Source organism: Cupressus sempervirens, chromosome 9 (genome assembly GCF_028749045.1).
Source record: "Cupressus sempervirens isolate cs-2001-9-10 chromosome 9, ASM2874904v1, whole genome shotgun sequence".
Lineage (NCBI taxonomy): Eukaryota > Viridiplantae > Streptophyta > Pinopsida > Cupressales > Cupressaceae > Cupressus > Cupressus sempervirens.
Genome location: NC_143126.1, coordinates 710,821,254 through 710,844,959, shown reverse-complemented (window position 1 = coordinate 710,844,959; position 23,706 = coordinate 710,821,254).

Here is a 23,706-nt window from a genome sequence, read left to right as displayed (position 1 = left end):
TTTTAGTGGAAGGTTATTAGTCAAGGTGGAATCCATTTCATCTTTAATGTGCATCTCTACTCTTTCCCTAGATTGCATTTCATTAGGTCCAATATGCATTTAGAAGTAGGACTAGATGTTAGAGAGCTTCAAGGTGATTTGTGATAGCTATTCTAATGGCTATCATAGGTTACCCAAATCTTATCCTACCTATGTTGTTTGTGTTTGCAAACAATCTAGTTTATCCTCTTCTGCTCTCAGGTTAAGAGCATACCCCCATCCCAATGATCTATCAAAGACATAATTCATTGTATATCTTGCATATAAGGGAGTTGTACTTTATAATTCAGAGGGCAGTGATATAACACATACACTGACCCATTTTTTGGTGACATCCTTTTGTTTCCCCACATTATGAGTGTCTAGAGTCAAGGTAAAGCCAAGTTAGCAAGAGGGACAAACTGTTAACCAACAGTTTTTGCTAACTCTGTTGGGGATTGGAATCGAAGACTAGTGCTTAGTTTCTAATTCTTAGAAATCTAAAGGTATCTTCCCTATGATGAAGACTGGTGACTCTATATGAAGGACCTATTGCCTTTGGTCTAAGAAGGTCCACTGTAACTCAATAACCATGCCAAATTCAAAGACTCGGAGAAGGCCAAGGCCTAAGCCCACTCTCAAAGAACTTAGTGAGACTATTGACAAGTTGTTACAAGAGCTTGTGCTTCTATCTAAATAAATTATCTCCCATGTCATCCAAAAGAATATCAGCATTGAAGATTATCATGTTTCTACATCCTTGTGGAAACGTGTGTGCTCCAGATTCTACAAGCTGAAAGACATGAAAAGAGAGGAGCTGAGGTTGAAGCAAGCAAGGCTAAAGCTCATTCCTACTCTTGAAGAACTTCACACCACAAATGACACGGTGCTTCATGAGCTTTTTGACCAGTATAGAGAGAGCATCTCATATGCAACCTGAGAAAACATCAACATAGAAGATGATCATATGTCAAAGATGTTTAGGAACCACTTATGTGCCCATTTCTGAAGACTCAAGGACCTACAAGAAAGTGAAAGAAGGAAGTTGAAACAAATATAGATAGTTGAACATGAAAAATCCTTGGTAACATCACCTGACTCTATTCGTTATGGTTTTCATATGTTTAAAGGGCAAGTGAACATTCCCGATGTTTTAGTAAAAGGAAATAAGTCTTCATTATATACATTTGTTGAAACAAATCTCAAATCAAAGGTGGATGATCATCACCCTATTTTGAAACATCCATTCAATGATGAGCAATCAAGAGGTGAGACTTCACTATCACCCATGAAGAGATCCTACTAGTATGAAGAAGAGCTTCAAGAAGATAAAGTAATGATTCTCATTGGTATGGAATCCTCTCCCAAGCAAGATTTGATTGAAGAAGGAAGTAGTGAAACTTAGCCTAAAGAATGGTTGCATCAACATGAGAAGGAACTTCACAACAATGAGCTAACAAGACCCACTAGTAAGACCCTTGTCAATGATGAAGATGTGGTTAAAGAAAAGAATCCTAAAATCTATCATCAGTCTGTTGAAGAACCTTGCCAATTTGAGGACCATGGTTATCTTCCCCCTCAATTGACCCTTGTCCTTTTACAAAATCTTAGCAAGCAATGCTGAGGAGGAATCAATTCATGCGATCACCCACAATCCTAGATGCATAGTTGAAGATGAACCATCTAAAGGCTCGCTTGATCTCTTTACCCTTTTTGGAAGATGTATTGAAATTGTAAGTAGAATCCTCCAAAGAAAAACCATGTATTACCAACTTGAATCTAGTTGATGAGGAGTTGTCTGTTGCACCCCCTTTTCATTCCTTTAAACTTGATATTGCTAAATCCAATTACAAATATAATTTTGAATCTGGTGATGCACTTGAGATTGGGAAGGGGAAGGTATCTTGCACATATCAGGGAAGTTTCATTGTCCGAGGTAGTGAGATTAATGCCCACCCAAGTTCTCGCCCTATTTTTGAAAAGGCGTCTCTCTCTATTCTGAATCATGAAGGTAAGGTCTGTAAGAAGGATGAAAGTTCTAGTCTTCCTAACTACAAGAATAAGATCACTTCTATTGAAGAAAGGTCATTGACTTGCAAGCCTCTTTCTATGCATTCAAATTGTGAAGGCAACGATAATACACTGAAAGAGGGAATAAATGAAATTGACTTGGTTTTTCAAAGCAATGAGGTGACTGACCATCAGCTAGTGGATTTCATGGTGAAGGTGACATCTTCCTAGACTCAAGCTCATGAGGAAAGTTGAGAACATTGTAATAATGAGCTCACTTCCTTAGAAGAAGTGTATATCTTTCTTCCACTCCTTGGCATGACAGAAGATCATCATATGGATAACATGGAAGGTGTAGATAAAGATACTTAGATATATAATGAAGCATGGTTGTTTGGACCAGAGTGGGCACTCAAATTTTTCTTGCATATCATGAGCCTAATCAGAGTTGCTTCACCTATGTTGCTTGAAGGAGTCACATTACAAAAATGCAAGTAGTTGTGGAGGAAAGGCTCCTACTTCAATCAACCAGTTAGTGGATTCACATGAGTACTCTTATTACTGGTTTGTAATGGTGGGATTTATCTCACCTATGTATATAGTTATTTTTTGGGTGTGTGCTTTAGTATAGTTTGTGTGCTCTCTTGCTTTCTTAATTTAGATGTATTCCCTTGCTTCTTGCTTTCTATGTCTTTGCTTGTCCTTTATTTTGACTGCCCTACTTCCCCACCACCCAAATGCATAGCATCCTTGTGCTCTTTAATACTCTAAAACCCAATGGACTAAGGCATTAATCTTTGCTATTTGTGGTATTCTATAATAAAGGAAGTAAGGTGGTCTATTGTTGTGTGTGTTTTTGCTAAGCTCTTTGCAAAACCAAAGATTGCTAGGGTCCTTTTAGAGCATTGTCATGCTTAAATCCCTAGATAGAGCCAACTATTGCCCAATTTTAAGTTCCATTCCCTTTGCTCTAATTTGTATTCAAATCAATGTCATGTCTTGAGTCTAAGTCTAGGTTACCTCTAGGAAGATCTTCTGAGCTACCCATTAAGAAAACCATGCAGGAAATCATGCGAGCGATGCATTGGTCAAAGGGCTAGGTGATTAGGGTTTTGGAGGGTCTGTTTACATGTTCCTCTGATGAGAAGGAGGTCTGAAACTCTTTTGATCCATTGTTCCACATTTAGGAGCATGTTGGAGGTGAAGATTCACATTGATCAATAATTTAATGGTGAACACCCTGGTCAAAGGTAGTAAGAGTAAGTGTGGAAATCTGATCAATGGTACAAAATACATAAAAATCACCATGTCATGCAAAGAAAAGTCAAGAAGAAAAATAAATTACATGATTGGTTGTTGAAAAGTCAAAATACATCATCTAGCATTTGGGCCCATATGATCATGATCGTTGATCAAGATTAAGAGCAATGATGCAGCTTTATTTCGTAGAGTTTCCCTGCAAGCACAAGCCCATTTTAGAAAATCTCCCAAAATATCACCATGTGTTGTCACATGTTACAAGTGAAGGCAAGCACAAGATGTTACAAAATAATGACAAGTGGCAAGTGGGTCCATAATCAATGGTCTCTTGGGGATAAAGTAAAGGAAAGACATCGCGCTAAAGGGTTTAAGCCCAAAAACAAATTAAAAAGCACCACATGTCAGGAGAAGGTAAAGGCATTTTATTTATCAACAAGCGGAGACTTTATAATGACCATCCATCAAGCAATAAGGAAAGATATATCAATGATGATAATTTAAACTTGGGTGTCTGTTAGAATATGAAGATGCAGTTGATGGCATGGAAGGAAGATTGAACATTTTTGAGGAAAATCCAAGGATCACAAAGGCCATGGGTGGTGTCAAGTGTCATTGAGGAAGGTCAACCACCAAGATCATACCAAAAATATCATGTGACACTTCTTTATCAACCTTATCTTGATAGTTTCTTCTTCTCTCTCTGATGTATGATTATGTAATGGGTGACTATTTGTTTGTCCTATTCTGAACAGTTCAAGTGCTCCAAAATGTAATAATGAATTGTAATGGCTAGGTATCTAAAAGCCTATAAATTTCACTTTCATAGTTAATACAAAGATCAACAATTTTATGCAACTTATCCCCTTGTATTTATAGATATTGAGTGAGAATTGAGAGGTTGTATGAAATGGAGGATTTGATTGATATTTGCAACTAGGTATTTTGTGGTCCTAATTCCATTTGAGATCAACATTTCTAATGTTTCATTTATTGTCTCCTCTAGCTGAGCTAACCATGCATTGTAAAGTAGTCTTTATGGGATTGTAGAACAAATGTATTTGAAGTTGGTGATGTCTTACTAGATTCCATTTTAGTGGAGGGTTATCAATCAAGGTGGATTTCATTTCATCTTTAATGTGCATCTCTGCTCTTTCCCTAGATTGCATTTCATTAGGTCCAATCTACATTTAGAGGTAGGAGTAGATGTTAGAGAGCTTCAAGGTGATTTGTGATGGCTATTCTATTGGTTGTCATAGGTTACCCAAATATTATCATGCCTAGGTTGTTTGTGTTTGAAACCACTCTGGTTTATCCTCTTCTGCTCTCAAGTTAAGAGCATACCCCCATCCCAATGATCTGTTAAAGACACAATTCATTGCATATCTTTCATATAAGGGAGTTGTACCTTATAATTCAAAGGGCAGTGATATAACACATACACTGACCCATTTTTTGGTGACATCCTTTTGTTTCCTCACATTATGGGCATCTAAAGTCAAGGTAAAGCCAAGTTAGCAAGAGGGACAAACTGTTAACCAACAATGTGCGAATTCAAATTTTAATAGAATATAAACTTAAATGTAATCTTAAATTATAATCACCCTATTAAATTTTGAGGAAGATCATTTGATGGAGCTTGATGAAGATCCTCTAATGGCTTAAAATTTGTATTAAGGAAGATTCTTTAAAGGAGGTTGATGAAGATCTTTTGACGAAAGTCACCCCTTGGTCTTCTTGTGTAATGCCCACCCATAGGTCTCTTTTACGATCTGATTGCCAAAGGCCTATTTCATGCATTGGTTAATTTTAGAGATATTTGATTTATGGTTATATGATATTGTTTCCTAACTTCAATTACATATATATCGGTAATCATTGCTTAGTTGATTAGATTTCATGTATTGTTTAATGATTATGACTGCTCATGCATTAATGATGTTTCAATAATTATCATTTGTGATCGTAATTGCTTCCATGATGATGTCATATGATATATCTATAATGATTATTATTTTATATTCATAATAATACATTGTTATATTTGAGCATTTGATGTTTGACTTGTGGCTAATATGATACTTACCCCATATTTACATGTGTATGGTGTGTGTGTCTATTTTATCTTATGTTTGATGTTTTTGATGTGATTAAGGGAGAGACTCATAGTCACCTACTAGTTGGGATCTACACGATGTACCACTCCCTACCATTGCCTGTTTAGTTTAGATATATTTATATACATGTACATGCTCATCTTTTATGCAGGATGCAGCTACTAGGCATCGACTTCCCTAAATTTCCAAGACGAGCGTACCCTATTACAAGACTCAAATAGTGAGAATGGGAAGATAATAATCAAGTCCAATCCAAGACATAGCCTAAATACTTATCTTGCAAAGAGGACTTGTAACAGACTTTCTAGCATTTCTAAAACCTGTGAGTCTTTTGTGCTTATTCGATTTAATTCTTGCTTTGGTTGATTTTCCTTATGCATTTCTTGAGGTTTGACTTGGTGATTTGCCTGATAGACTAGTTAATTTTGATTATTGGATTGATTGATGAAATTGATTTACCAAGTGTTATTTAATTTACAAAGTGGAAAAATGTTAAAATAAGATGATCTTGCATTTTTGGAATTATTGTGATTAAATGGATTTTTTAGTTAAATTAAAAGATTTAATTTAAACTCCTAATTTTAGAAAACTTCATCAAAAAAAGATTTAAATATTAAATATTAAACTTTAATTATTCTATAGCATTATTATTTAATTAATAAAGATTTAAAATTAGTGGCATTTAAATATTGCACTTAAGTTATCTTTATTAATTAAATAATAAATAAAAATCTCTTTATGAAATTACTTTAAATGATAAAGTTGAGAAATAAATAAATAATAACTTTTAAATGGTTTAATTGTGCATGGAAGGAATAATTAAATAAAATCATTGCAATTTAGAATTGGTAGAGACGAAAACCCTAAATGGTAATTAGAGTTCTATATTAGAGGGATTTCGGGTCATTATTGCACAAATAGATTTTGGAGAGTAACTCTAGGGTTTTGAAAAGAAAGGAATTTTAGCATAAGTGTGAGGTAGGGTTTAAAATCTTGTGAATACATTCTCAATTTGGAAAATATTTGTTTGCTCCATGCTTGTTTGGGTGTTTTGAATTTTGTTTGTCTTTTTGATCATTTCTCCAAATCCGATTGAGACAATATTAGTTTCTCATTGTTTTACAGAAGTTAATTTAGAGAGACTACGATTTTGTCTAGCTTGGGTTGATTGGGATCAAATTTAGATCTATTCTACAATTTGTTCTTTTCAAAATCTACTTATTGGTATTTATTTATTTTTTAAAAGGGTGTCTACTAGAAAAAATCGTCCTCCAAGCACAGACTTGCAAGTTTTTCAAAAAAAATTTTTAAAAAAAATTTTAAAAAAAAATTTAAAAAAAAAAAATATATATATATATATATATATATTAAAAAGGGAAGGTTTTTAAGCACCCCCCACCTTGGCATTAGTGTCACTGCAAGGCAGTGTGTGTAGCTGTTGCCGTGGCAACCCACATTACTGCCTTGGCAACCCTCCTTTATGGAGGCTGCATGAGCCCTTCAGGTTGTGATCACGAGGTGATATATATATATATATATATATATATATATATATATATATATATATATATATATATATATATATATATATATATATATTTGAAAATATATAAAAATGATTTTAATATATACTATATTTTAATATTTTTAAAGAATATTAAATTAATTATTATATTATATTTTAAATGTTAAATTTTTAATTTTTTTTTTTAATATTTTTTTTTTAAAATTTAATTATTAATTTGTTACTTTAAAATAATAGTAATAATAATAATAATATATTTAATGAAATTATTTGATGACTTTATAAAGTGTTTGGATTATAATTTTAGTTAATTTAAATGGAGATTTGCCAAGTTTGGAAAATTACTTATATTAGATTTAATGATGAATTTCAAAAGGATTACTCCATTCTTAGAAATATATATTAAGATTTAAATGTCATATCTTTCTGATGAAGTTGGATAAATAAATCACATCAAGTTAATTACATTGGCTTATGACATGTAATTGTGTTTGCAAGTAATACTTTGAATGGATATGTATACTGAGCTTGTAGGGACAATACTAAATCTTGAAACCTATATAACTTGATGATTTAAAAGACGTTCTTTTGGTTGAATCCAAACAAATTTGTTTAACCATGTGACTTGTTTATCTGTGATTTTCTTTTGGTATTTACTTGTACTTCTATGTCGATCTTTTATAATGGTTATTTTTTACAAGTTGTTTAAATTAGCCTACTAGGACATACACCAGAGGTTTCCATTGTGTTTTGTTTTATGATGTTTCTCTATTTTGAATGTCATGATGAACTTGTGTTTTGATTTGAAAGTTGCATTGATGAGAGTTGTTATGTGGTACTTTTTTGTTTAATTGGGTTGGATGAACCAACTTGTTTTTGGGTTGCCAATTAAGGAATTGAATTCAATCTTATGGGTGTTGTAGAATAGGACACAACAATGAGTGTATTCTTAGGAGAGGTTGTCTAGGTGCATGTCCTTGGGAGTGGCTTACGGTAGGGGTTTGAGACCCGAAGTGATCAATGCTAGGGTAACATATTGTAAGTTATGTAATAAGTGATAATCTAGTAATTAATATTTTGGGAAACACGCTAGAAAGCTAAATTAGAGATATTGCCTCACCCATGCCTTGAGTTCTTGTATAAACTAAAGATGGAAATGGGATGACAATATGACTAGTTGTCCTCATTTTTTTGAGAGGGTTTTCTAGTTTCGCATCTATCACATTGAGGGTTCGGGGTTCAGAGTAACCACTCTAGGGTAACTCAATGCTTGAGGGTCTAGGGTCTATTGAGAGACTAGTCTAGGGTAACTCAAGTAGTTTGGTCATGTGATGACACACCCTAGTATGTAGCTTGAGTCTCCTTTGTAGATTTTGCTTGTACCTCTGGTGGTGAACTTATTGTTGGATATTTTTAATGTGGTTATTTGCGTTCATTTATGGTGATTGGTGATTCATGGATGATGTACTTTTGACATGTAGTTCTTGTCTTGAGGTGGATATATTTCATTGACTTTATCTCTTAGTGTTGGTGATTTGATTTATTCTTGGTGTATGTATGATGTTTTGTTATGCGATGTTGGTATTGGGTCAAGTGTTCTTACTTTTTGGATTATCTTGTCTTCTTGAGTAGTATGTATTACCTTTGAGGTATTTTTGGCTTTTAAGAATTTCTTGCCTAGGAATGTTTCTTGATTGATTAATTGTATGTGGATCATTCATTATCTTCCCTGCACAGTGGGAGTGGAAGCCTGACTAGGTAACCACGCGGTAAGGAGGTAGTGAATTCTTACCATTTGGGTTCCCCTCACATTGCCAATTGTTGGATGTTTGGTGATGCAGTTGTACTTGTATCATTCTTATCTCAGAGACTTCTTTTCAGTTGATATATATATGTTACCAAGTATTCTGATGAATTGTATCTATTTTCACATACCTTACGACATGTGTTGTGGATGTTATTTGACATATGTACTTTAATTGTATTAATTACACTTATACATTTGTATCATTTTATTAAAATTCAAATTCATATCATTGTTGCTAATTAGATACAATGAAGTTACTTAAGTTTTGAAATTTGATTTTGAACATGGATTAGATAAAAATCAATTTATATGAATGGTACTTCATTTTGTATTTTCGTAATTATTGAGAAGAAAAAAAAAATCCTTTTGGAGTGCATCAATATAACAACAACATTTATGCTATTAATTATCTTAGAATTTTTTTTTTAAAATCCCCTTTGGCTAACTAAATAAATTTGAAAATCCAACACTTAAAAAAATGAGACATTAAAAAAATCTATCTTTCATGAGCAAATTGCTCTCTGCCCTTTGTATGGGCAAAAAAATTAAATCCCCCTTGTTGAACAGAGTATATTTCTTTCAAGTTTCCATTTAAAAATCTTGAATACCTTTTTAAAAGAGAATTATGTAAAAAAATAAAATAAAATAAAAAATAAAAAGGATAACATTTGAAATAAACCTATATCTATCTTATCCTAGCCCACCTACTTAACTTTATTACATAAACCTCATTTCACTTTCCTTATCTCTACCCACACCTATAAAACTTTTTGCATATACTACCCATTAGACCTCTTCAAAGTTGGAAGACTAGCAAATTTTGAAATAAAATGATTAGAAGGAAAAAAAAACAAAGGTAAAATCCACATCCAATCACCTTGTTTTTCCCCAAAGTTGAGTGCACAAGATCTTGGAAGCAAGTTGAATTTAAATCCTTTAGAACTCCAAGTCAACATCACTTTTCACTCACCCAATCTCCATTCACGTTGGTTTTAAGCTTGGAGTTTTCAAATAGCAATCAAAGCAAGATATTTATGTCATTAAATGAAAAAAAAAAAAGTAGTTTGAGGAGTTTTGTAATGGTGGTTGGCTTGTGAAATGTGCTCTGCTAGGGTTTGTACGATTTGCGTCTAAACCCTTTCTATCATACTACTTGTCATTCCACATTTAGTGTGAGAATTTTGTTTAGGATATAATGGCCTTGATCCTCTTTGGCCCAGCAATTACTGCTAGTGTTAGAGGTGTTGTTGCATGTGAAAATGGCCCTGCTGAGAAAATGCTCGCGCAAATTTGTGCCCAAGGTATTTCACGAGGTAATTCCTCTCTTGACCTGGATTTGAATATTTCTGCTTTTGAATCTACTTGTCAATGGCTAGAAACCCAAATCCTTATTGGGTATTTTGTGGGTCACACTCCATCTGAAAGCATGTTTCGTGAATGGGTCACCAAGGCTTGGTCCCCCCAGTGGATTCACCTTGAAGGTATTCAAAGCCTCACTAAGGGCTTTTTTTGTTTCATTTTGGTAACCCCTCCCAGGCTAAGAGCATTGTCAACCATGGACCATGGACAATTCATTCGTCTTTGCTTATTTTTAGAGATGGTCTCGAGACTTTTGCATCTTAGATGACCCCAAACTTAGGGTTCTAGTTTGGGTAGAGTTCCTTGGGCTGCCCATCCCTTGTTGGTCTTTCCTCCCATAAATTGCCCAAATTGTGGCAAACTAGTTTGTGTGGAACCAGATTTTTTTTTAAATTCCTACCTTCAGTGGAGGGTTTGTGTTGAGGTCAACCTCTCCAAGGACCTTAAAGAATCCATGCAAATTTAGATTGGTGCTTCCACCTTTACCCAAAAGGTGCTTTACCTAAATCTCTCAAATACTTGCTTTCTCTATCAATCTACTACCCATAAGATAAAAGATTGTCCTCTTCTTGAGCACAATTGCTCTTTAGTTCAGGAACCCAAACTGGCTTTGGCCATTAAAAAAGATGAGTGGACAACAGTTGTCAAGAAAGGCAAGGATGCTACTAAGCCAAGCCCCATTTCTCAAGAACCTAGTCGTCCTAGCTCCAATGTAGCTCCTCTTGTGCCCATGACACTCGAGGTTCCCATGGTTTTGTTGCTACCTATTTCAAACCCTGTGTCGTAGGGAATTGAATAGCCAAAGGTTCAAGCTGCTTGAGTTCGTGCACCTCAAGTAGCTTCTATGATTTCCTCTTAGTCTCTCCGTCACTCTCACAACCCTAAAGGCCAGAATGTAGTTTCTATCTCTAGGATAAACAAAGAGCCATCACTTTGGGTGACCTCTCATTTGAATCCTCTGCTTTCTTGCATAACAACTTTTCCTCACTTGGGGACAAGGAGAATATGCAAGCTGGTTTATAATGAACTTTCTCTCCTAGAATGTGTAGGGGCTAACAGACCTCCCTAGAAAATATTTGGTTTGTGATACTAAGCATAGGCTTGGCAATATTGATGTTCTATGCCTGCAAGAAGTCAAAGTCTCTGGGTTTCTTCTCAACTCAGCCTGCCGTGTGATATGGTTGAATGGTGTTAGTTTTGCTTCTCAGCATGAAGCTAGTTGAGGTGGTGTAGTCACTCTCCTCTCCCCTCAGCTTTTTCCATTTGTTTTTTCCCATGGTTCTGACCCCATGCAGAGTGTTGTTTGGATTTTGTTGTCTTTTCAAAATCATTATTTTGGCATTGTCAACATCTATGCCCCTAATGATGTGGTTGGGCACTCACACTTGTGGAGGTGGCTAGCTAATTCTTTGTCATGTGTCACCTAGATGTTCTACAGAGATTTCAATATGGTTGAGTTGGCTATTGATAAGGGGGTCTTTTGCCTTTTCGATGGTCAGCTGGAGAGTGAGAAGCCTGGTTTTACATGCAAAACAAGCTGGGTTTTTTTGATCCCAATGTTCATCGCCGTCAGACTAATGGTGTCTAGTACACTTAGTCCAACTTTTGAGAGGGATCTAGTAGGGTTCCTAAAAGGATAGACCATGCTATGATTTCTACTCAATCCTTTTTTCTCCTTTTCTCACGCAAGTCTGCTACCTGTCACTCCACTCCCTAATGTGACTCTTTCTAATCATTTTCCCATTCACTTCTCTATTAACTGGCATTCTACCCCTCCTCATAATTGTAAAACTTAGTTTTATCTTAATACTTTAGTATTGTCACATCTGCCCACTACCTCTCATTATTTACAAACTTGGAATCTTGAAGCTAGGCCCCATTCCTCCTTTGGGTGGATTTAGTGGTGGAATGACACCATCACCCATATTGTGAGGTTTCTTCACATTTATGGGAGGCGGTTGGCCACTTATCATGAGAGATCCTATGAGGCCACTAGCAAAGATCTTTGTACAACCACTGAAGCTCTAGCCATGAATCTGTTTGACATGGATCTCTAGGTTTGACTTGCCAACCTTCGCTACTAGAAGTGGGTTGTAGACACTTATACTGCCTAGGGAGCTCAACTCAAGGCCCGCCTTCACTGGTTGGAGGTTGGAGATCAAGCTTCCAAGGAATTTTTTAATGCATTGAGGGCTCACTATTCTATGGTGGGGATCAAATGCATTTAGGAGGGTCAGTACTCCTTCTGTGAGCTTCCTGACATTCTTCAATCTTTTGTTTGCCACTATGAAAAAGTTTTCATAGTATAGGGTCCTTTGAAAGCCCAGAATCAAGTCTTGTAGGCTTGTTTGGATGTCACTCCTAAAAGGCTCGCTCTAGAACAATATGTGTTCTACAAGCACAAGCTCACTTTAGCAGACCTCAAGGAAGCTGTCTTCTCCATGGCAGACGATAAGGTTCATGGGTGTGATGGTTTCCCTTGTGAATTTTACAAAACCTTTTGGGAAGAGATTGGACTAGACCTACATAAGGTTTACCTTGAAGCCTAAAATTCCTACTCTCTAGGCAATATTATTAATAAGAGGAATATCAAATTCATACCTAAGGCAGGTGACTCTGAAGATATATGCAATTGGAGGCCCATCACTTTGTTGAATGTCTCTTACAAGATCATTGTCAAGGCTCTCTCTCTTAAAATTTGTCATCTTCTTCCCCAGATTATTTGCCCTAAACAAATAGGTTTTATCAAATCTTGTTATATCCTGGACAATACAATTGTTGTATGGGAAGGGATGGAATGGGCTTGACATTCCAAGCAATAGGCCACCTTTCTCAAGATTTATTTTGCCAAAGCTTATGACCGGACTGAGTGGTCTTTCATCCTCACAATGCTTTAGGTGCTTGGGTTTGGCCCTACTTTTTTGTAGTTAATTTGGGTGCTTTTTGGGGATGCCTCTGCTTGCATCTCCATTAATGGCCACCAGTCTCAAGCCTTTGGGCTTTATTGCTCAATTCGACAAGGTTACTCGTTGGCACCCTCTTTATATGTGTTGGGGGTTGAAGGTTTTGGGTATTTGCTTGCAAATGCCATCTCATAAGGGAGGGTTTGTGGTATTTCGCTCCTAGATTCCCTTGATCAACTTGTGAATGGCCATTTCACAGATGTCTCCTTCCTCACACTCATTGAGGATGAAGAGAATGTTGCCTCCACTTTGCAATGTCTTGACACCTTCTGTCTTGCTTCAGGGTCTGTTATTCAATGGCACAAAAACCTTTGCTACAGGCAATCTTCCCTTCCCCATCCTGCTTGGCTTGGACAATATCAATGGAAATGGGTTTAGCATGGGGAAGTTTTTTATTTTATGGGCATCCCTTTTTCCTTCCAAGCCTCAACCATCAAGCTCTAGAATGTAGTTCTTGCAAAAATAGAGAAGCTGGAGTATTGGATCACCAAACCTCTCTCCCTTGCGGGAAAATTCCAAATTTGTTCCAAAGTGTTGGCCACCACGCATGTGTACTATTCCTCCTGTTGGGCTCCTTCAAAGGCCTCTTATCTCAAACTTGAGTGCTTGTTACGTGACTTCCTCTAGTGTCGGATGCTTCTCACAGGGCTTTCATAGAGTTGCTTGGGATTTTTGCCCTCTTCCCAAAGAGTCTGGTAGCTTAGGTTTGTTGTCCACCCAGAAGCAAGGTACTACTCTATGTACCAAATGGGTGATTCAAGCTCTTTCTAGCAATGAAGCTTGGAAGATTTTGTTAAGACATTGCATTTCTTCAGGCTTTCTGGTTCACCAGCCAGCCTAGAAGGGGATTGGTTTTTAGACCCTTCTTGTCACCACTAAACCTATCTAGATTCAGGGTACTTTTGTTGCCAAGAGTATTTGGAAAGCCTGGGAAGTAGTTAAGCCCTGGCTTTTCTAGGTTGGTAATGGGTTCAGAGATGGTCTCTCCATGAACCAACACAATCTCTAGTGGTTACCATTGTTTTCTATCCAAGGTGTTCCCCTAGCTAAAGTGCATGGGGCTAGTGCTCTGCATTTTTTTAGTGTGACATAAGAACCCTTAAAGATCTTTCCTCTAGAGTTACTATGAGCTTATGGTCATGGGAGGATAAGAAAGTTCAATTCCGGCTCACTCGTCCAGATTGACAAACTTTTGATCTTCTAGTTTCTACGGTGCCTCCACATTTGTTACATAAAGTTGGCATTTAGTCCTCTCACCCTTGGTGGAAAGACTGGAAGTGGTATCTAGAGACCCCAGTAACTAGCTATAAGCCTAGGTTGGGCTACTAATGGCTGGTTCCTCACTTGCCCATGGTTAAAGTTCTCAACCAACGATGACATTTGCAATCTTCTCATTGTACTTGGAGTCATAGGTTCTCCACTATGTGGCAAGCCATCACTGAGCCTAAAATTACACATATTGCTTGGTGTATTCTTTTCCAAGGCTTGCCTTTGGGCCCCTAGCTATGGCACCTGGGTGTTCCTGACCCTCGTTACCCTTTCTGTGGTCAACCAAAGACTTTTTTACACATTTTTTGGTTTTGTAGACAGGCTCAGTATTACTGGTGATGGATCCATGATCTTTTTTGCCCCTTCCGCACAAAACCTTTCTCTTGGCATATGGTTGTTCTGGGTGACAACATTTAGATTCCCTTCAATTACTCCTAGATATGGCATGCTTTCAGATTGGAGATCTTAGTTACCATTTGGAAAGATCGTAATGCAGTTATTTATGCTGACAACACACTTGACATTAATGTTGCTATGTATGCTAAAGCATGTATTATAACAATTCCATGTTGCAGATTCAAGTACAAATAGATAAAATGGCTCTGGAGGTGGCTCACCTATAGGAGCTTTTGGCTCATTAGGGAAATGTTGCCTGTATAGTAGCTTGTGCCCCGCGGATTTGGCCTCCGATGACTATACCCCTTCTCGTGGTTACCGTTGAGGATGTAGCATTTCTGCTCATTGTTCTGACACACTTGCTCTCAACAGTGGTGCTTTTGGTTGGCGCTACTCTTTTGGAGGCTTTGGTGGTCAACACTACTATGGTGGTGCAACATGTATGCTAAAGCATGTATTTATAACAATGTCATTTTGCAAATTCAAGTACAAATAGATAAAATGGCTCTAGAGGTGCAACATGTACTCTAAAGCATGTATTTATAACAATGTCATGTTGTAGATTCAAGTACAAATAGATAAAATGGCTTTGGAGGTGGCTCACCTACAGGAGCTTTTAGCTCATTAGGGAGATGCCCCCTGTATGGTAGCTTGTGTCCCATCGGATTTGGCCTCTGATGACCGTACCCCTCCTCGTGGTCACCATCGAGGATGTAGCACTTTTGCTTGTTGTTCCCACATGCCTTGCTCTCAACTACACCATTCTCTCAGTGCTGGTGCTTTTGGTTAGCACTGCTCTTTTGGAGGTTCTGGTGGTCAACACTACTCTGCCTCGCCTCCTTAGAGGTCTAGCTTGGGGTGGTCCCCAATGGCTCCTCCTGCTGTTCCTACTACCGGTTGGTCCTCTATGCACTCAGACCCCAAGTGGGTGCTTCCTTGGCTGGAATTAGCCATTTCTCCTCCCAGGCCTGAGGGAGAAAAAGATGAAGATAATGCCACTACTGTTGATGATAGATGGGCTCCCCCTGAGCCATCTACTCACCCCACCCTTAGGTGGGGCTCTGATGATAAGGACCCTCCTCTTTTGGTTGGTGTTGCACTAGCAGCTTGAGAATTTTTTATGTTTTTTGAAGTTTTTTTTGATGAATAGTTGATATCTGGCCTTTGGCCGTATGAACCTAGCCCCTTTTTTTTGTGAATATGTAACTTTATTGTATTTATTTTAATACAAGGAAGGGACTATTCATTAAAAAAAGGTACTTTATGCTTGTACAAAGTGAAAACAACTTTCAAACCTAGGATGTGATGTTAGAATTTAATTATTGTGTTGGTATTAACTAGCAAGATGATTGGGTTAGAATAGGATTAAGGTGTCATCTAGAGCTTTGTAATAAATTTAAGGTTTAAATAAAATGTTATGATTATTATTACTTTTGTGCTTGAAAAAGGGTAAATATTAATGTTGTTTTATTTGTATAGTTAGTGAGTAATTTAGGTATTATTGAGTAAGTAAAACCTTATAGTGTTTTATGTTTTAAATATGGCTAGGTTTGTGTTAGGGTTCAACAATATGGTATTATAGATAACTATTGTGGTTTTAAGATACATTAGAATATAATTCAACTATTATACTTGGAATTATTTCTTTTCTTTTACAGTTTTTAAAATTAAAACTATTCTAGTTAGGGGATAATTAAATAGGACTTAAGTTATGGAATAGGGTCATGGGTTGAAGTTGAATAAGAATGTTAGTGTTTAATTAAATTATTTATTATAAGATTGAAATTTTATGTTTCAAACAAATTGTATTTGTTGGTAAAGTTTGTTGGTTAGATCACTAGGTGTATAGTTCAAATATCTTTTTATAGAATATTATTATTTGAATAATCTATTTTTCTATTTTGGGTATTCTAGAAATGCTTTAGAAGTAATATTATGTATTTAATTATAAATTAGTTCAAGTGGCTATATCAGGATTTAAATGTGTAATGGATTTAAAGTTGTCTAGATAACTGGGTAGAATGGTTTGGGTTTTGATTAGAAGATGGGTCGATGTCATGATTAGTTTTATGATAAATATTTAATGTTTTTAATTAGTTCTAGATAGGTTACAACAATATCCATAATTAAGTATTAGTGTGTAATGATAGATTAACCTTTAAATGTAAAATTAGATTCTCCTAAGGATTGATCTAGTTTAGTGTTAAAAAGGATAGCGTCATAGTCAACTTATGAACTTGGAAACCCTAAAATATAATTTGAATTGGAAGTCATATCTTTGTAAATTGAATCTAAATGTTAATCAACCATCTCATTCAACTCAAGCTAAGTGTTCCTGTAACACTAGGACTTAGGGTTTTCAAACCTGTGCATTGTGTTGGAATATCGACTCTACATCTTTATGATGTGTATTCGAAACTCACTTTGATCCTTGGTCAAATTTCCCATAAGGTTTTTAGTGTAGCATGCATTTATATAGTGAATTAATTATCTTTAAAAAAAATAAAAATTGTTGGTGTATTTTTGCCCTGTATTTTGGGCACGATAGCAATAGATCAGATCGAGCTTCTCAGGGTCATAGTCAGGGTGCTAGTGTTGGTGGTTTTCATCAGTCGCATGCACTTGGAGCTCAGGGAGGCTTTAATAAGGATTCCTACTCTTGTGGACAACATGGTCATAGAGTGACCAACTTCCTCTAGCAAGCACCTCATTTCTCATGTCAAAGGCTTGTAGCCTTAGAGCTTACACTCCAAGAGGACCCACACATTGAGTTTTTAGTTTGTGTCTTTGTAGTAGGCTTCCAAGAGTAAGCCTAATTCTAGGGGGGTGGATGTAATGCCACCTGTAGTTCTCTTTTCTATTATGATTTCCAAACTCTTTTAGGTCTATTTCATGTGTTGATTAGTTTTAGAGATATTTGATTTATAGTTATATGGTTTTGTTTCATAACTTGGATTATAGATATATCGGTAATAATTTCTTAGTTGATTACATTTCATGTATTGTTTAATGATTTGATTTCTTGTTTATTAATGATGTTTCAATGATTCTCATTTGTGATTGTGATTGCTTCCATGATGATGTCATATGATATATTTATAATGATGATTATTTAATATTCGTAATGATGCATTGTTATATCTGAGCATTCGATGTTTGACTTGTGGTTATTATGATACTTATCCGATATTTTCATGTGTATGGTGTGCGTGTCTATTTTATCTTCTGTCTAACGTGTTTGATGTGGTTGAGGAGGGAGTCATAGTCACCTGCTACTTGGGATCTACACGATGTACCACTCCCTGCCATCGCCTATTTAGTTTAGATATATTTATATACATGTACATGCTCGTCTTTTATGTAGGATACAGGTACCTAGCATCAACTTCCCTGAATTTCTAGGATGAGTGTGCCATATTACAATACTCAAATGGTGAGAATGGGAGGATAATGATCATGTCCAATCCTAGACATAACCTAAGTATTTGTCCTACAAGGAGGACTCGTAACATATTTTTTACCCTTTTTAAAACCTGTGGTTTTTTGTGCTTATGTGGTTTGATTCTTGCTTTGGTTGATTTTCCTTATTCATTTCTTGAGGTTTGACTTGGTGATTTGCTTGATAGACTAGTTAATTTTATTCTTGGATTGATCGATGAAATTGATTTACCAAATGCTATTTAATTTACAAAGTGGAGAAATGTTAAAATAGGATGAGCTTGCATATTTGGAATTATTGTGATTAAATGGATTTTTAGTTAAATTAAAGATTTAATTTAAAAGTTCTAATTTTAGAAAACTACACTGAAAAAAAGATTTGAATATTAAATATTAAACTTTAATTATGGTGTAGCATTATTATTTAATCAATAAAGATTTAAAATTAGTGGCATTTAAACAATGCACTTAAGTTATCTTTATTAATTAAATAATAAATGAATATCTCTTTATGAAATTACTTTAAATAATAAAGTCAAGAAATAAATAAATAATAATAATAAAACATTTTAAATTAAAAAATGGTTTAATTGTGAATGAAAGGAATACGTAAATAAAATAATTGCAATTTAGAACTGGTGGAGACGAAAACCCTAAAAGGTAATTGAAGTTCTATATTAGAGGGTTTTCAAGTCATTATTGCACACAGAGGTTTTGGAGAGCAACTCTTGGGTTCAAAAAAGAAAGGAATTTTTATGGCTTGAAGGATTTTGCTTGTAGTAGGAATTTCATTCGGCTGTCAGATTTTAACATCAATGTGAGGTAGGTTTTGAAATCCTGTGAATGCATTCTCAATTTGGAAAAGATTTGTTTGCTCCATGCTTGTTTGGGTATTTGAAATTTTGCAAGTCATTTTGATAATTTCTCCATTTCTGATTGAGAGAATATTAGTTTCTCATTGTTTTACAGAAGAAAATTTAGAGAGAAAGTGAGTTTGTCTTGCTTGGGTTGATTGGGATCAAATTTAGATCTATTCTACAATTTGTTCTTTTGAAAATTTGCTCATTGGTATTAATTTTTTTTTAAAGGGGGTCAAATGGAAAAACTCGTCTTCGAGGCACAAACCTGCAAGTTTTTCACAATTTTTTTTTTTTTTACAAAATATATTATTAAACAAAAAAGAAAATTTAAAAAAATTAAAAGAGGGAGGGCTTTTAACCCCTTCCTCACCTTGGCATTAGTGCCGTTGTAAGGCATCGTGTGTAGTTGCCTTGGTATTGCACACAATTGTCTTGGCAACCCACACAACTGCCTTGGCAACCCCTCCTTTATGGAGGCCGCATAAGCCCTTTGGGTTGTGATCACGAGGTGTTTTTTTGTATATATATTTTAAAATTTTAAAAAATATAAATGGTTTTAATATATATTATAGTTTAATATTTTTAGAGAATATTAGATTAATTATTATATTATGTTTTAAATGTTAAATATAGTTTTAAAAAATTAGTTTTAAAATTTAATTATTAATTTGTTACTTTAAAATAATAATAATATATTAATGAAATTATTTGATGATTTTAAAAAGTGTTTGGATTATAATTTTAGTTAATTTAAATGGAGATTCATTAAGTTTAGAAAATTACTTATATTAGATTTAATTATGAATTTCAAAAGGATTACTCCATTCTTAGATATATATAGTAATATTTAATTGTCATTTCTTTATGATGAAGTTGGATAATTAAATCAAGTTGAGTTAATCTCATTGGCTTATGACATGTAATTGTGTTTGCGAGTAATACTTTGAATGGATCTGTATACTAAGCTTGTAGGGACAATACTAAATCTTAAAGCCTATATAACCTGATGATTTAAAACACGTTCTTTTGGCCGAATCCAAACATATGTGTTTAACCATGTGACTTGTGTATATGTTATTTTCTTTTAGGATTTACTTGTAGTCTTATGTCGATCTTTTATGATGGTTTTTTTTACGAGTTGTTTAGATTGGCTAACTAGGACATACACTAGAGGTTGTCATTGTGTTTTCTTTTACAATGTTTCTCTATTTTGAACATCATGATGAACTTGTGTTTTGACTTGAAAGTTGCATTTATGAGAGTTTCTATGTGGTGCTTTTTTGTTTACTTGGGTTAGGAGAACCAACTTGTTTTTAGGTTGCCTGTTAAGGAACCAAATTCGATCTTATGGGTGTTGTGGTATGGGACACAATAGTGAGTGTATTCTTAGGAGAGGTTGTCTAGGTGCATGTCTTTGGGAGTGGCTTATAGTAGGGGTCCGAGACCCAAAGTGGTCAATGCCAAGGTAACCTATTGTAAGTTATGCAATAAGTGATAATCTAGTAATTAATATTTTGCGAAACACACTAAAAAGATAAATTAGAGTTATTGCCTCACCCATGCCTTGAGAGCTTGTATAGACTAGGGATGGGAATGGGATGATAGTATGACTAGTTTGTCTCATCTTCTTGAGAGAGTTTTCTGGTTCCACATGTGTCATGTTGAGGGTCTAGGGTTCAGAATAGCCAATCTAGGGTAACTCAATGCTTGAGGTTCAGAGGTCTATTGAGAGACTAGTCTAGGGTAACTCAAGTAGTTTGACCATGTGATGAAACTCCCTAGTATGTAGCCTAAGTCTCCTCTATAGATTTTGTTTGTACCTCTGGAGGTGAACTTATTGGTGGATGTTTTTAATGTGGTTATTTACGTTCATTGATGGTGATTGGTGATTCATGGATGATGTACTTTTGACATGTGGTTCTTGACTTGAGGTGGATACCTTTCATTGACTTCATCTCTTAATTTTGGTGATTTGATCTATTCTTGGTGTATGCATGATGTTTTGTTATGTGGTATTGGTATTGGGTTGAGTATTCTTCCTTTTTGGATTATCTTATCTTCTTGAGTAGTATGTGTTACCATTGAGGTAGTTTTGGCTTTTAGGAATTCCTTGCCCAAGAATGTTTCTTGATTGGTTAATCGTATGTGGATCATTCATTATCTTCCCTACACGGTGGGAGTGGAAGCCTAACTATGTAATCGCGCGGTCAGGAGGTAGTGACTTCTTACCATTTGGGCCCCCCTCACATTGTCAACTGTTGGATGTTCGGTGATGCAATTGTACTTTTATCATTCTTATCGCAAACTTCTTTTTAGTTGATATGTGTGTGTGTGTGTGTGTGTGTGTGTGTGTGTGTGTGTGTGTGTGTGTGTGTGTGTGTCTATGTGTTACCAAGTATTCTGATGAATTGTATCTACTTTTACATACCCTACAACATGTGCAGTAGATGTTATTTAATAGATGTACTTTAATTTCATTGATTATAGTTATACATTTGCTTATGCGATTATGTATTTGTTACTTCTTTATGATCATGAGACATTGTTTCTTGAGACTTAAACTGATTCATATTAATGTCTTAATGTGACTCAATGCAAAGGAACCCTTGGGAAATGGAATCTATATTTGAAATTGGCTTATGTGTACTTGTGGTGTATATTTTATTGCTTTCACATTGTTATCTTGATGTTGTTTAAACTTTAAAAAAAAATAGTTCAGTAAATTTTGTTACATGTTAGGTTTATTTCTCTTGGGTTCCCGAGTGGGATGTTACACCTTTCTTGGTTTTGTATGGTAGTAGGAGTAGTTTTGTTGGTAGAGGGCTCTCTCCCTTTTGTGGAGACTTTATGAATATTAGTATTAATACCCATTTTATTGTCAATGGGCAGGCCTTCCATTTTTGTGTCTTTATCTACACTCATTGTAGTGATATAGAGGTGGATGGTGCTTTGGGAAATAAGATGATGACCCTATTTTGAAGGATGTGATATTAAGGACCTAGTTTGGGGGCTTGGTTGAACATAGCCCACATTTTACTTCAAAGAGTCATATTGAAGTGGAATCATTTGCTTTCTACCTACACTCATAGTAGACCTATTGAGGTGGATGTTATTTTTGTGGGTTTGATGGTGGTCTTGGTCTAGTGGCTACAATCATGGGGCTCTAGCTTTGGCTATCATTTTTCTCTCATTAATTGTGCCCTCTCTTATGGAGGTGGAGAGTGTGTGACTAACCCTATTTAGCCATTCAATGTCTCCCTTAGAGGTGGAGATTTTTTGTTTTCCAAAACCCTTACTTTCATCTTCTATTGAGATTGGGACATTTTTGGGTTTTTAGGTCTATTAAAGATGAGGGCATTGTCCCTCTCTAGGATCTTGCCCAAGTAGTTTCTATGTAGTGATTGGGCTTGGTTTTTTGTACGCCGCACTCTTATTGTGGTTTGTTTGTAGTTTGTTTCCTGTGTCATAAGTGGCTTTCTTGGCTTGTGTCCTGTTAGTAACTTGTTTGTCTTGTGCATTGTAAGTGGCTTGTTTGTCTACGACCTTTCCTAGGCGTTTATTTCTTAGGGCCAACACCATAGTATTGTTGTTTTTAATATAAAACACAGTGGCCACTTTCTTACAACAAAATTAATATTATTAAAGTGAATACAATCTTTAAGGATATGCTAAGTAATCAAACAAAAAAGAATGACAAACACGACTATTTATATATGTATCTATGAACCATCCAATTATGTTTTATAATATCAAATACTAAAAGTTTTCAACTAAAATCTTAGTAGTAACTATTTATAAAAAAATTACATAACCACTCAAGGGAGTGAGCCCACTAGTTGAATGTGTTGCAATTGTCATTCACTCCTTGCTCAACGAAGCCCCCAATTACTACCTTTAAGTAAACCAAAAAAATGATAACTAAAAGACCATTAATTAATTTTACACTTACCAATAACAATTCACGCGTACTCTCAATAGTTAAAATTTGTATGCTCTAATCAAAGGAGTTGTGCAACTCCATTGATACACAATGCACAACTACCAGAGAACTTGTGCATAATATAGGCAATTTTGAGGTGGTTGTAGGGAAGGTTATTAAGACATCTTTAAGCAAGTATTAGATGATACTTCTTAATCCTTGTGTGAATAACATATCTCACAGTATTCATCTTTACTACCTATAACCAAAAGAATAGCTATAAGCAAAGAAGTTGAACACATAAAGAAAAATGTCAAAATCCAATGCACAATTTAAAATCTATAAATGCATAAAATTGACTATAATGACTATGATGCTCTTCCCCTAGTTATATTCTTTTATAACTTTTTCAAAAAATCTCATTTCCTAGATATAGCAATTTGAAATTAAAGTGCCTTAACTATACTCTACATTCAAAGTTGAGAGCATTGTTTTATTCAAAGTTGTCTAACCTTAACCATTTCCCAATCATTTACATGAGGTGAGATGATTTTAATTTTTTAAAAGAAATGTGAGAACATATTTGTAGTGTTTCTAGATTTCATTGTGTATCAAATTTTTGCATCAACATTTTGGATATATTTGTGATCCACCCTTAAGATGATATAGAGTACCAACATTTCATATCATACTAAATACATCATAAAGATAAACCACAAAAGATGATCGAAGTTATGCAAAAATTTGATATATAATCAAATTAAAATT